A 16,169-nucleotide genomic window follows, 5' to 3' on the forward strand; every position below is an offset into this window, starting at 1 on the left:
CTTCCCACATTTTGTCTTTTTGGCACTACCCGTGGTGCCTAGTTTTTAACACGCGGCGGTCCTTTTAATTTATATAAAAGAGATGCTCTATAACCACAAATTGCAATGCCAAAACTTTCCAAAGTTCCAAGTAATGGACAATAGAACGAGTGGAATTACACTTATGAAGATTCACTGAGCAGTAAAAATTTACATTGTAAATTGATATGTCACTGCTCATTGATACTTCATACTCAGTCACAGAGTTACGCATTTCCTGTTCCAAACAGTGACAGGTAAAATATAAAACATAAACATGCATAAATTACAAGCAAGTATATCCATACATGTACATAAATAAAAATGAATTCAAATTGGTTCACAAGGACTAAAAGAAACTTGCAAAGCTTTGCAAACAGGCTTAGTACGCGTTATAACCCCACACTTTAAGCAAAATGCTCCACAGGTAATATCACCTGCCAAATAATGTAAGCAATCTAACAAAAATATTCTAAACTTTCAATATGCAGCACCTTCCAAATCACAACACACCAACCCCCCCCTCTCTCTCTCTCTCTCTCGCGAATCACTAAAACAATAAATGTCTGTTCAAAGCATTTGAAGGTATAAATCTCCTTTGTCAAACGCCGCTCTTGAAATCACAGTTAAATCCGGCGTTGGCGAACATGACAATATGACAAGTCAAAAATAGATCTATTGAATATTACGTCACCTGGCGAATAATCAAGATTTTTCTATCTGCGCAAATATGAAAACAACAAAAAACATGCACACACATAGGCCTGTTTGTGCATTTCTTTAACATTAAGCCGTTTCCCTTAGCAGAAGGGTGGCTCCAAAGAAAACAATATAAACAATCACTACCGTATTCATTTTCCAACTACTGAATCACATACATAAAAGCTCTACATTATCAGCCACTTTCTACACCCAATCAAAGGCTTGTCAACAGTGCATCGAAACCCTTACAAACGCTGCGCCATTCGCGTGCACACTGGGGTTTCCTACATGGGTATAACAAGACTTCCTTGCCTAAACCTCTCTTTCATTCCAATTATAATTATCCAGCACTTTTCTATGTCTCCCTTTCTTCTGCTCTCGTAACATTTGTGCGTCTGTATAGTGGTTAGGGGGAAGCAATCCCAATTAAACATTTTGGTAAATACCGTGACACACACATACATACAGACACACACACACACACACACACACTATATATATATATATATATATAATATATATATATAATATATATATATATAATATATATAATATATATATATATTATACACCTAGTGAGTTTTGTCTGCGTAACAACAACGTAATAAAACCCTTTTGAAGCGTCAAAATCTACTCTTCAACATTTTCATATGAGCCCCCTCAAAACCTTACCACACATAACTATATGCTTATTAATTAAACTGCTGAAGACTACTAAGAAAATAATGGCATAATGATATACCCGTTTCCCTCGCAGCCTAACATTTTTCGACAAGTTCCAACTATAAAAATGTAGGTCAGAAATGCAACGGGGATTAAAACTGGTATACAGAGAGAGAGAGAGAGAGAGAGAGAGAGAGAGAGAGAGAGAGAGAGATGATACTGCATGAAAAGTAAGGATTACCAGAGGGCGTTCCTTTGTAATACATCTTTATTAAGATAGCTAGAACAAGGCTTCATCAGGTAACACAATGCACTAAGCTTTTAAATACTAATACTAAGGTCTTGGATAACATTACCGTAATATACGCATTTATAATGTGTATGGCCTGATCACTCTGTAAACTATATATGTGGACAGGAACTATAAACCCCATTTTATATATCACCTTGCAATATATTCATAAACATGTTTTTTTTTTCACTATATTATGGTGCACATTTATTTCAGATTTGGTAACATCTGTAGTGTGCTTTTATAGGTAATGAAAACAATGACCAGCCTATGATTTGACACACGTACACAAGGAACAAAACAACCAAAACTGCACAATAAAATCGCAAAAGACCCTACGCACATGCGTCCATATAGTATAAGCAAATTACGAGCGAAACTGCGATCAGATATCGCGAAATAAATGCCAAAACTTGAGTTTACAGCAAACGACCTCCGATTAGAATACTGCTTTCCCCAAAATCAATACTCGATACCACCCCACGTCCCGCGCCCACTCCCATCATAATCTGCTCCCCTACTGCAAAAGCCTTTCCTATATAATCACTATGCCTCGTCGAGCTCCAATTCTTCCCCCGTAATAATCTCTTCTTTTTTTTAAGTGTCACAGGCTGTCAATATGAAAAAAAAATATACGGACTCTATTTTCAGTTATGAAACGAACCCCACAAAAGCATGAAAAATAATTACAATTCCACGAGTGGGTAAGACTAAGACTTACTAAAAATAAGAGACCCACATTACAGGACTTGTCCGAATATAGGCAACTAGAACATTTCTAAGTTATAATTAAAAAATTGAAAAAGTACGAAAAAGGACAAAGTAACCATTTTAATATATATATATATATATATATATATATATATTATATATATATATATATATATATAGTATATTTATACTATAAATACGCAAATATATATATATATATATATATATATATATATATATATATATATATATATACTATCTGCAGTATGATCCTCAAACAGCAATTCAGGAATGCCGAAGACACATGGATGTTTTATACTTAAAAAGTATCAGTGGCAGGCCGCCCAGTTCTTAGATTTTATTAATCAGCAACACCCTAACATTAATTTTACTATGGAATTGGAGAAAGATAATTGTTTACCGTTTTTAGATGTTTTAATCACGAGAGTTAGTTCTGTTTTTACTACTGCCGTTTACAGAAAGAAAACTTATACAGGTCTTGCAAATAATTTCTACAGTGCTTGCCATACCAGTTTTAAATTGAATACCATCTATACTTTAGTGTATAGGGCTCTTAGATACTCGTCCAGTTGGGCCATATTTCATAAGGAGATTGAATTTTTAACTACTTTTTTTTCAACAAAATTCATTTCCCAAGGATTTAGTTTTTAGAATCATCAACAAACTTTTAACTAATTATTTTCATCCTGCCACACCGGTTTTTAATGTTCCGAAAAAACTTATGTATGCTTCGATCCCTTATATTTTTAACTCGAAATTTTCGCATAAACTGAAACAAATTATTGAAGCTGAAATACCGTGCATTAATTTAAAATTAATATCTAATAATCCCAGTAAAATTGGCTCCTTGTTTGGCTTCAAGGACCATCTGCAGCCCTTCATGAGATCCAATGTGGTCTATAAGTTTACATGCCCAGGATGTCCTGGTACTTATATTGGATCAACGAAGAGGTTGTTGCAGATGCGTTATTACAGTCACTTAGGGTTGAGTTTTAGAACGGGACAAAGATTGAGCAGACCAGAACATTCAAATATAAAAAATCATGCTATCAATTGTAAAATTGAGGTCAAGAAGCAGCACTTTTCCATATTAGCATATTCTAAGGATGCAGATTATCTGACGACCTTAGAGTCATTATATATTAAAAGACTCGTTCCATCGTTAAACGGTGGCTGCTCCTCTGCTCAACTATATCTGGCATAGTCGTCTTCGGAGGTTGTTGTTCCCTCTTTTGTCATTCTATCTTCTTCCCCTGTACCTGAAGGTTGGTGTAACAGCAGTTGTTTTTACTTTGCTTCCTATTTTTTAGTCATTTAATGTGTTTTTAATTTGTCATTTTAATGAATCCTGTGTATTTTTAATGTTATTATTTTGTCATTTTTCAGACTGATGATGCACATAGTCATGTGCGAAACGTTTCTCTATGAATAAATCTTATAAAACTCCACGTGTCTTCGGCATTCCTGAATTGCTATATATATATATATATATATATATATATAAATATATATATATATATAATTGAATGTATCTGAGTGTGTGTGCAAATGTGTAATTAGCGGCATTTTTGCATCATCGCAAAGATCAGGGTTCGAATCCCGGGAGGGGGAAGAAACATGGCCACATTCCTTTGAAACCAACTAAGCCTTAGTACAAGGGCAGTGAACCAGTAACTAACGGGTAATCAGTCAGTCGACTGTAGTGGGTAGCTGCCAGGGAAGGAGATTGGTATAGCAACTGCATTCCAAAATGCTGACCCAAAACTGAAGGAAAATGTGTATTATATATATATATATATATATATATATATATATATATATATATATTATATATATAATATATAACTTTCATTAAGTCGGAAGGGTGAAAGGATATATATATATATATATATATATATATATATATATATACACATATATATATTATATATATATATATATATATATTATATATTAATATATATATTACACTCACACACATACATATATATACTTAGACAGAGAAAGCGATACTTTTAGGAGACGAGTATGTCTTTGTAAATAAGGACGAATGAAGTTGTTGTTGTGAAGTGAGTTGTTAGAGTAAGTGAAAAACTATGACGAATCACATCAAACACTTTAGTGGGAAAAGAATACAAATGAAAATGAGCCTATCTACACTGATGAATTATTCTAAATTGCTGGTAAACTGAGAGAGAGAGAGAGAGAGAGAGAGAGACAACAACGAAAGGGTGAAAGATGTTAATGTAAAATCCAGAATGCTCGTGGCAATAGCAATGGCGATTCAAAGATTTTATTCTGGCTGCAACTATATTTGTGTAATGTTTGTCTTGCGCTGTTGTAGAACCTTCTGACCTCCGCACGTTTAAAGCGAGAGCAAATTCATTCTTGCTTTCTGCTGACATCTCCTGAATTCTAGTGTATCGGCTTTATTTTCTATGCATTCATACTTACTTATTTACTTATTTATCACCTTTTCCTCATACCCGTCTCTCTGCAGGTTTTTTTTCCCCTTTGGAGCTCCCTTAGATTTTCAGAAGATTTAAAAAGAAAAAAAAAAAAGAAATGCCAAAATACTTCGTAAATTTTACTCAATGTACTCTGGTGTAATTATTAGCATTCCTGCGAAATTTTGTCTTAAATTATGTGTGCTTTTACCTTTTATCGTCATCCTTCCTTGAATTCTGTAATGGCTCTGGGGGGCTGGAAAGGTATGCTAATCATACTATATCTCCTATTTGAGAAACAGTGATTTTGTTAAGATTTACCTAAGAGCGAAAAAAAAAATTTACAAATTTTTTTTCAGCACGTCGTCATCTTTAACTATGTTGGTTTTACAAGAAGCATCTAATACATATATACACACATTATATATATATATTATATATTATATATATATATATATATATATATATATATCTTATATTATATAATCAAGAGTATCAGTATATAGTATATTCCCTTATAAATCATAAACCAACATAGTTCAAGAAATGATTACAAAAAATACGAAAGTAGATATAAATGTAGACAAAACTTCGTAGGAGTACTAATATTACACTAATATTACACCAGAGTACAACGGGTAAAATTTACCACGCTGCTTGTCATTTGGTATTTTTGCCTCTATCACTGATGAAGCAGTTAAAGTGTGAAAGAGAGTACCCAATATTTGACTTCCTTTTATGGCCACTCCCTGTTAAGAAAAGGGACTTATTAGTGATATATTTTATGATTTGTTTCATCTTTTTGTCTCCACGTCCATAGCCATCCAGATTATGACACCGAGCAAGTACCAGGTACATAATCCATTGCTATGATCAAGGCTTTTTTTTTATGATGGGAGCAGTTTTCATTTAGCATTCTCGCCTGCCAAGTGAATACCACTTACATCATTAAAAGAAAAGACTTGAACTGAGCACTGGATGATAGCCTATACTTGGTACCAAGGTCTATAGACCTTGCTTGGTACTTGCTCAGCGTCACAAATGATAAAAAATTTCATGAAATATATATGTGTGTGTGTTGTGTGTGTGTGTGTGTGTATGTATGTATCACTGATAAGTCCTTTTCCTAAACAAGGGGTGGGCAGAAAAGAAAACGAAATATCGGTCACTTACTTCCATACTTTAAGTTTCATTATCTACAAAAAGATTCGTCAGTTCCACCCACGCCTCACGCAGTGCAGGAAACCAAAGCCGAGTCTGTCGCAGGAGAAAAGGCTTACACTTGTTAACTGGAAAATCTACTACCTATGTCTTGTTGACCACGCGGCAAATTATGTACTTGGTAATTAATCACTTGTGGGTGGGGAAAAACACGTGGCTAGTAGTAACCATATACAAAATGAATTGCTGAGAACTTGCGTGTATTTCCATTTACCCTAATAACCTTTATTTTGGTCGTATTTCACCTACTACCTTTCAAACTCTCGACTACTCTCTGCAGTTTCTCTTCACTACACCCCTATGAATAATTCCACAATCCATTCACGAATCTCTTGCCTGCCCTACAAATGTGCACCTCTATCTGTTCTGTCTTTTCTCTGATATCTTGCAACCCTCCATCCAATAAGATACTGAACACCCATACTTCCCTTAGAACTATTTTTACACCCAACCTTCTGCATATTCCCGTAGGATTTACTTCTACCGTATAAGCTTTCAACTGTTCTAAATGAATTGTTAACACTCCAAACTGGCCCTCTATTGATGCAATCATAAGTTTTTCTAGGTCTATAAAAGTCATGTACAGCTTATCCCTTAAATTTCTAGTTTAAAGTCTCAAACTTAAATTTCTAGTTTAAAGTTCCGTTGTTTTCGGCAAGCAGTCCTCCTGCTAACTATTTAAATCAAAATTCTACCTTCCAAAATAAACAAGTAATGTTATGCATAATCCTTACGCGCCTCTGTCACCTTTACCTTAAACAACGGAACTATGACTGGTCTCCCTACCCGTTCTTTCCCAAATCCAGAAATACCCTGCAAACCCTGGTCAGCAACTTAGTCACAGCATTACCACCAAGCAGTAGTATCTCACTGGTGATACCATCAACTCTTGGTGTCTATCTATTTTTCATTATCTTAATTACCCCACTAATGCCCTCAAACCCCACTTACACAAGTATTCTTAATCATACTATAACATTTTCACCTGTTGTTCAGCTCTGCCTCTCTCCTATCACCTGCACTGAGTTCTTCAAAATATATTATATATATATATATATATATATATATATATATATATATATATATATATATATATAACCTCTTAGCTTCCTGACTATCTCATTTTTTTTATGCTAATCACTACAGGCAGTAACCTCTACCCCTTTTGGATAATATATATACTATATAGATATAATATATATATATATATATATGAGGGAAATATCCCTGATGACCTCTTAACTCTAGTGACTACCTCAATTTTTTTATGTTCTAATCACTAAACAGGCAGAAAACCTCTCTACCCCTTTTGGGACAATATATATAACTATAAATATAAACGTACATTTTTTATATTATTAAACGTAACAGACGAGGTAAGGACACCAGATAGAAACACCACACATCCCATTTTCTTTTTGAAAGGAAACAATATAAACAAAACGTGTTAATATGAGACACCCACAGCAGACTACTTTCTCTTTATACCGGACTAAATGTGCATATTATCCAGGACCATAGACACCAGGAAACGAAATGTGTATTATATACAAAACACTCACCAGACAAAAAAAAATCTATATTCAATCCGCTGGAAAAAAACTACTTTAACAAAAGAACATTCTCAGCACTCATATTGATATAATATCACTAACTTTTAAAGGAGTTAAAGGATAAATAAGATTGGCAACGAAAAGGCACTGAAATTATAATTGATTTGGGGATGAATTAAATATTTGTCTCCCTAAATACTTATCGTAATTTGAATACATGATATGAAACACTTGACTATACCTGTAAGAAGAGGAGAATGAGAGTAGTGCAGCACAGACCACTAATTACGGATAGGCCTACGTGGAGGTGCAAATTGTTGACCTCTGTTTTTAGCTGGGTAAATGTTCAACACCAAATAAGTATTGAATGTTTGTATGGTGTTTTTACGTTGCGTGGAACCAGTGGTTATTCAGCAACGGGACCAACGGCTTTACGTGACTTCCAAACCATTTCTCACCCCTCAATGGAATGCCCGAGAATCGAACTTGCGGCTACCGAGGTGGGAGGCCAAGACCATACCGACCATGCCACTGAGGCGCTCAAATAAAGAATGACTGACACAATGAAAGATGTACGACAAGCTTTGAAGGAATCTGTAAATTATTTCAACATAATTCGAAACAAAGTTTTTCTTATGTCAATTACATTCACGTAACCTGCTTTCAATTCTATAAGCGTATCCTGCTTTTGTATGGAAAATCATTCATTTCTCATAATTGATTTTCAGTCCAAGGTACTGACAATATTACATATTTCAAGCCAAAAATAAAACAAACGAGTGAAAAGAATGAACAGTTATATGGTAAAATCAAACAACCCTGCATCCTTGATACCAAAGCAGTATAAATAGAGTGCAGAGGTAAAGCAGTATAAATAAACAGTCCAGAGGTAGAAGTCCTAAAGTATGTACTAAATGATTAACTCCTTAATAGACACTACCATTATATAAAAAAAAGTAATTTTTAAACAGCAATGGTTAACTAAGAAAATAGTACGAATATAAAACAAAAATTATTAAGCTTCCTGGAACTGACAGTCGAACAAGGGCTTCCATATTATGCAATGAAGGCTGTCTCGTCTTAAAGGATCAGAACTCGAAATAATGAACACTTTCACGAACAATACACTGCATCAAGTACAACGCCAGACGTGAGCATGAATGAAAAGCGATTTCACAGAGTCGCGGTGCACAGTACAACATCCACTCGAGTGAGCTATCCAGGGAACAACGAAGGTGTTAAACTTAGGACGTATTCAAGATTAAATTAAAAAGACACGCCTATTTAAAAAATAATGGAACTTAAAAGACAAAGTTCTTTAATATAGTGTAAAACAAAACCGACAAAACGGACATGGAATACAATAAATAAAAAACTTGAAAACTTTTACATAAAACGCGCTTAGACCTGAACTAAGTAGGGTAGTGAGGTCTACAACTACTAAAACATACAAATAAAAACTACGAAGACACTGACAGACACAATGTATCTCACAGAATGTAATATCCAAAACAGGCATAGGGTTATATTATTTTCATGTATTACTTGAAGTAACGAACATCGACACAGACTGCGCGATTCAATTACTAAACCATTAAATTGTCCATCATTTCCGAAGTCGCTTTCTTTTAATGTCTACTAACAGAGCCTCTGACAAACCAATTCTTATCATTAATGTTGCAAGAAGGAGTCCTTTCACCTCAACTATTATTTCATCAACATACAATTAGGGCACTCGGTATATAGGCCAATGGCCTCGGGCGAACAGACCCAGTGTCTGTTTGCATCTAGGAAGAAAGTCCCTTTAACGTCTAGGTCACCTGTAACAATTATGAACCAAAGACCGGGAAATTTAGATATTCGTGGACTTTTTCTTTCAAGGAAGCACATGAGGGTATGAATATCAGTTAAAAGGGTATGAATATCAGTTAAAAGGACGGTAAGATTATATACATAAAAATAGTATATAGACCCAGCAACATCGCTCATCTTAATTATACAAGGTATTTTTCAAGGGGCAAATACACAAATTATCTAATCTTATCACCTCGACGGTTATGGTACAAATCTGGAATTGGATTCTACATAACGTCACCAGCAATTGTTCCCATATCCTATTGTAACCTGAGGGAGTGACAAAGAGAGGAAGAAAAACGTAACATCGGAGACGTATCCCGAACCCAACAAGCCTTAAGTTTCGTGCCGACACAACAAATTCATCTTAAGGTATTTTTTTTCTCTTCCAATGCAACATTTCAAAACGTTCCACACTGCTGAATTATGGTCTTCATTACTTATTGCCTTATATATACTTATATATATGTATATGTATATATGTATGTATATATATACATATACATACACACACACACACACACACACACACACACATACACATATATATATATATATATATATATATATATATATATATTGTGTGTGTGTATTTGTTAAACTTGGGACTATCACAACACATGAAACGCACAAACCGGAAGAAGGAAACTCTACCAAAACCGTCGATGAGCCATAGCTCAAATTGCTTGAAGCGATTGCAATTTTGGCATTTCAGTGGAGAGAGAGAGAGAGAGAGAGAGAGAGAGAGAGAGAGAGAGAGAAGAGAGAAGAGAGAGAGAGAGAGAGAATGCCCTTTCAAAGCCAAGAAATGATCGATAATATGGAAACTGCTAGGCCTAGTATAATGCGGGGGTACCTTCAGCGACTGAACTTCACTTTCGAACTCAAATATTCTACTGAATACACATCAAGGCATCATCCATTACTAATCACAGTACAAAAAAACTTGAATACCAAGAAAAAGGCCGTGAAAACTGTTAAGCAATGGCTACGCCAAGCAAACAAACAAACTGTACCTAGGCCTATTCCAGAGAATCTTCCGAATTCAAGTTAGGCCTACCGTAAGCATACATTTCCGGTCTCAACGGGAGGAATAACAACATTTTTGCAATAAAAAAAAAAGGCTCCAATTCCCATTACAGACAATTCACAAACCTCAAGAGCTGAGCTACAACAAAACCGCGTCCAGGAAAGCTTAACGCGGAAGACGGAATGCAGGAACCACTTAGGCCTAATCTAAAACAAAAACAAGCTGCTACAGACGGGAAGTTGCCAAAAGTTGAGCAACCGAATAAAAAGGGAGAGTTTTGCCTTGTCAAGTGCAGGAGAAAGTGCACGTACATACACAGCACATAGTACTCTTATTCTCAAATTCCCATTTCGGGGGTCCGACGGGTTTAACAAGTGTCAGATACGAACCGGTTTGGGTAGCGCCACTCTCTTCCATTCACACCCTACTGGCCTATCTAGGGGGAAAAAACGAGGGGAGTGGAACACGATACACTATTCATAGGCTATTTGACTCAAGTCTTCCTCTTCTGTCCCACCTGTATATAGTACTTGAAGGCATCCAGAGACAACCTACACTCGGGGTGGAAATGAAAATCAACCTGCTTTCGCTTGATAAATGGGCAACCGGGAGGAGGAGATGGAGGAAGGGGAGGGAGGAGGGAGGGCGAGGGAGGGGCGAGGGGCGGGGAGGTGGGCAATATTTAATTTCTTTCACAAAACCATTAAAAACAAAAGCGGCCCCTTCTTCCTTACCTTGTCATCCGCCAGCAATCCGGAAGACCGAGGACATCCAGTTATCCAAGCATAGGGTGATGCGAAACAAAACACAATAAAATCCACGAACTAATCTTTCTTTTCTTTTTCCGTAACACTACACCATAAAAAGAAAACAGGTAATGGGAGCCGCAGAACTGGCTTTGCCCTAACACTGTCACATTTTAGACTGACTCCCGCTCTTCCTCGGAGCGCCTCTCACCTGAGGGAAACGTTGTCGTACCGCGCCTGAAAACGCACCACCACCTTCTCAGGTACTACTTATCTCCTTCTAATATTATCTTATCCACGCATGCTTCCGAGTCTGCTAAATTGAAGGCGAGCTTACTGAGAAGGACCTCTAGTCATGCATTGAGACGAGACTGAGAGAGTTTGATCCTGAAGCGTTCGCGAGGACAAACGATGCTAAACAGTACTATACTAGACAAAATTTCATGCATGGAGGCAAAGGTTCGATGCCGCTGAGATGCAGACCGGACCGTTTTCTGTCTGAAGGCTGAGGGGATGAATTAAAGGGGAGACGTGTCGCCTGGGTCATAATACTCCTGTCGTAAAAACCGCAAGCAAATTGTTGTAAGGTCTGGAACCGACCAAATAATCGCTGTATTCGTTAACATCCGAAATTCAGATCTCACAGCTTAACAGTGGCGTTTGAAGGAGAAAAACGTGCGTGTGGTTTTCCTTTGTTACCGAGGAGGCTTCCAGAAATATAACCTACACCCAGTAATTATACTTCTCACGATTTGCTACTAAACTGATGCATGTGCAAGAGATTACTGAGGAAGACAAGCTTAAGATCAGAATTGCCTATATATTGGGAAAACGCCACAGCTCTAAGTTTACCGGAATTTCACGCATGCCATATAACCACATTGACACAATGCCACGCGCAACCGCATATGAAGTTTAGGATCCCTGACATGCAAGCTTGACGACAAAGCAGTTGCTTATCACTGACTATCCCGGAAGTAAAATCTCGTGCTGGCATAGAGCCAACTACGTCTTCCAAAACCCCAGTGTAAGAGAGAGAGAGAGAGGGGGGGGCGGGTGGGGCGGATTATGTACCTTTAGATTTTTTTTTCTTTGTTCCTTTGGAAACCAGATCGAGTTTAATCAAATGTCAAACGCGCGGCTCTTGTTAACCTCTTCTATAGTTAAGCTGATACATTACCTAGCAAAATTTCCAGTTCTGTTTTCTTGTGCAAAACAGAACAGCGTACAATGCGGTATAAAAAATTTCAGCCACGGCCCGGTGGTGGACTGTGTTGTTAGTGCTAATAGCGGTGCCAGACGTACGATTATAGCTAAATTAAACATTACATGAAAACTACTGAGGCTAGAGGGCTGTAACTTGGAATGCTTGATGAATGGAGGGTGGATGATCAACACACTAATTTGCAGCCCTCTAGCCTCAGTAGTTTTTAAGATCTGAGGGCGGACAGAAAAGTGCGGACGGACAGATTAACACATCTCAATAGTTTTATGGTTCAGTGAGAATAAGTGACATATTTGGTTTATTTTACGATTTTTAACAAAGGAACAAAACCTTTGCAAGGACAACCAAACTAACATTTTCTTTTTCTTCAATAAATAAAGTTCACAGTCACCAAGGAAAATCTCTTAATATAATATTTGAAGATAAAGTAATAATATCATACTTGGGTTGTTTTTAATAAAACCATTCTTTTACAATTGACAAACGCTTACCTAGTATTAAGTTAACTATTAACCGGGTGTGTATCCACCTTTGTCAAAGTCCAGGATAAACTCATGCTAAGTAAAGTATACGGTCGCACGAAGATACCGTTTATTATTAATAATATTAATATAGTATAATTTGTGACCAACGAAATATAGAAATGGGTGTATATAATACTTTGATCCCCGAGTGGCTAGTACTAAACACGGCGTCCCAAGGAGCTTCCGCCATGTTTAGTACTAGTACTATCACCTCGGAGGTGGATACAATCGGGTTAATACCCGCTTACTTGTTTATGCGAATCGAAATCTTGGCTGCATACCATTCATTGGCTACGTGATGTGGTATATACCTCTCGTGGATTTCGAAGTGAATAACAGCATCAATCCTGTTATTTGTTTTAACGTGCTAGATAGATTCGCTTATTAGATAAGTTCTTGGTACACAGCTTTCCGTTGTTGAAGGTGGTTTTAGCGAGCCCAAAGACCTAGACCTATCATGTATATCAACGAATAGCGTCCAGGAGTTGTTAAAATTAACGATAGTATTTTCTGAAGTTTTTTTTTTTTTTTTATAGTCAGGGTCTTTGTACTTAAAGGGGAATAAAATCTCACCTCCATTTATATTGCATTTCGAGTAGATTTTTATTGGTGACGCCTGGGACCGTGTTCATCCTTTCACGGCTGAAATAATTGTGTGTGTCTATTAAAACTGGCATCACAACATCTAGGTTATTGACACCGACGGCTGAAATAAGGATAAAAAAAAAAACCCCAAGTCAGTATAAAAAAGAATTTTCCTCCGAAACTGAAAATATTCTTTTATGACATTGCATATCTTCAGGCTGTCTATAAATGTAAGAGTAACCCACAATTTTTTGTCGTTTTATTTCCATTTTTTTTTCAACGTTTCTTTCACGTTACTCTCTTGCAATATTCCTTCCTCCTTTTTGCTTTTATCCCCTTGACAGAGAAGGCCAGAAGACCCGCCCCACAGCTTCTACCCGCCCCCCGCCCCCTCCCCAACCACCCCTCCACAACACCCCTTACCCCAACCAACAGGAGATTGATCTCAAGATTGCACTGTGATCATATTCTTGATTCCTCTGATGCTGTCCGTGCAATGAAATTCCCGTTCCATTTCTTACAATTTGTCTTTATTTTTTTCTTTTCTTTTTATTTATAACCTTTATCCAGGGGATTTCCTTCCACCTCTCTCTCTCTCTCTCTCTCTCTCTCGTGTCCATGTATGCATTTGCCGTTTGCGTTATTCCTATCGGTTTTTCTGCGAAATTTCTTTGCTATTCGAGCCACTTTTTCTTTCCATATCTCGAGGCTTCCGCCATTATCGAAGCCAAAGGAAAGGGAACCCTACATTCACTCGTCTTGTTAATATCACAGCTAGGCGGCTCACTGTTTGCTCCTTAGATGCACTGACAAATGAGCATCAACTGAAGCCACAGGCTAAATTTGAGAAGAAACTACTGAATTCCAAGTACTTTCGCGTAATTCACACATACACTGGGTATATTTGTTATTTTTTTTAGTAATAATGAACATAAAGGGTGCGCCCTAAGGAAGATCCTACGCTGGTAAAAGGCTTCCGTCACGAAGCGGAAAAAATGTTTAGACTTACGGTCTAGGTTTCATTGAACGTCCGTGAAATCTCATTCCATTCTCGCCGTGTTTAACCGTTCGAGAAATCATTACAAGGCTCTTCAGAAAACCTTAGGCTCATTAACATTTTTAGATTTATGTAAAAGATGGGTTTGTCTATCCGTCCGAACTCAGATCTTAAAAATTACTGAGGCTAGAGGGCTGCAAATTTGCGTTGGTCATCCACCCTCCAATCATCGAACATACCAAATTGCAGCCGTCTAGCCTCAGTAGCTTTTATTTTATTTAAGGTTAAAAATTAGCCTTGACCGTGCGTCTAGCAACGCTACAGGACAGGCCACCACCGGGCCGTGGCTGAAAGTTTCATGGGCCGCAGTTCATACAGTTTTTTTCTCATTGCATTTTTTTATTGTTGTTATTTTTTTTAACTAGAAAACGTTACGGAATGAGCAACCTTGAACTAGATCAAGACTATTTCCGAGATCAGCAATTCCCAACAAACCAACCCCCCCCCCCACCCCCCCCCCCCCCCCCCCCCCCCCCCCCCCCCCTCAACCTCTCCTTTTCAAATGTGATGAAATAAAGGTAGTTGTTAATCGAGGCTTGTAATTTTAGCGTAACTTCTATTTTGGACTGATTCCTGCCAATCAAGTCTGGAAAATGCTGAAGACCTTAAAGATCGAACAGACTTCAGAACTTGAGATGATCTTTTTCAGTCTCCCGGTTGCCAGAAGCTCGATTAGGGCTAAATTTAACCTTAAATAGCAAATATATATATATATATATATATATATATATATATATATATATATATATGTGTGTGTGTGTGTGTGTGTATGTATATAATGTACGCACAAACATACATACACACACACACACACACACAGGAACTACTTATCCTTGAAATATTAAATATTAAACAACGAGTTCCTTCTCTGAACTGACAAACAACCGCTGTTCCCTTGTATCTTTCTTAACTCTTTGCCTCTCTCAAAAATTTTTTGTATGTTTTGTTCTTAGTACGTCTTTATCCTCTGTAATGGTAGGTTAACCTTCAGTTTTTATTTTATTCATTTATTATTAGTAATTTTTTTAAGTGTGTCTGTATTTAAGTATGTGTTCTGAATTTTACTATTTTGTTTCCAAGTGCGTCTTTGTTCACGTGTGTTTTCTGCTCTTAACAATTTTATTTTTCATTTCGTTTTTATCAGTTTCCTTCGTCCGCTTTTAAAAATTAAGTCTTGTATGTACCTCTTTTAATTTTATATTGATATATTGTATTTTGTTGTTGTTGTAGATATCCCTGATGATGTGATTATGAATCACGAAAGCTTGGAATAAATGGATACGTGTCTTCTGCTTCTGAATTCCTGCCCTTGATCTGGATGAGAATGTGATGTGCGCTGAGTTTGCCCTTACTCCCTGATTATATATATATATATATATATATATATATATATATATATATATATATATATATATGTATGTACTATATATGCACACATATTTGCACATATAGTACATACATATTATATATATATATATATATATATATATATATAGTGCTCATGTTATTTGTTTGTTTGG

This window comes from Macrobrachium nipponense, chromosome 15 (assembly GCF_015104395.2).
Source record: "Macrobrachium nipponense isolate FS-2020 chromosome 15, ASM1510439v2, whole genome shotgun sequence".
Classification (NCBI taxonomy): Eukaryota; Metazoa; Arthropoda; class Malacostraca; order Decapoda; family Palaemonidae; genus Macrobrachium; species Macrobrachium nipponense.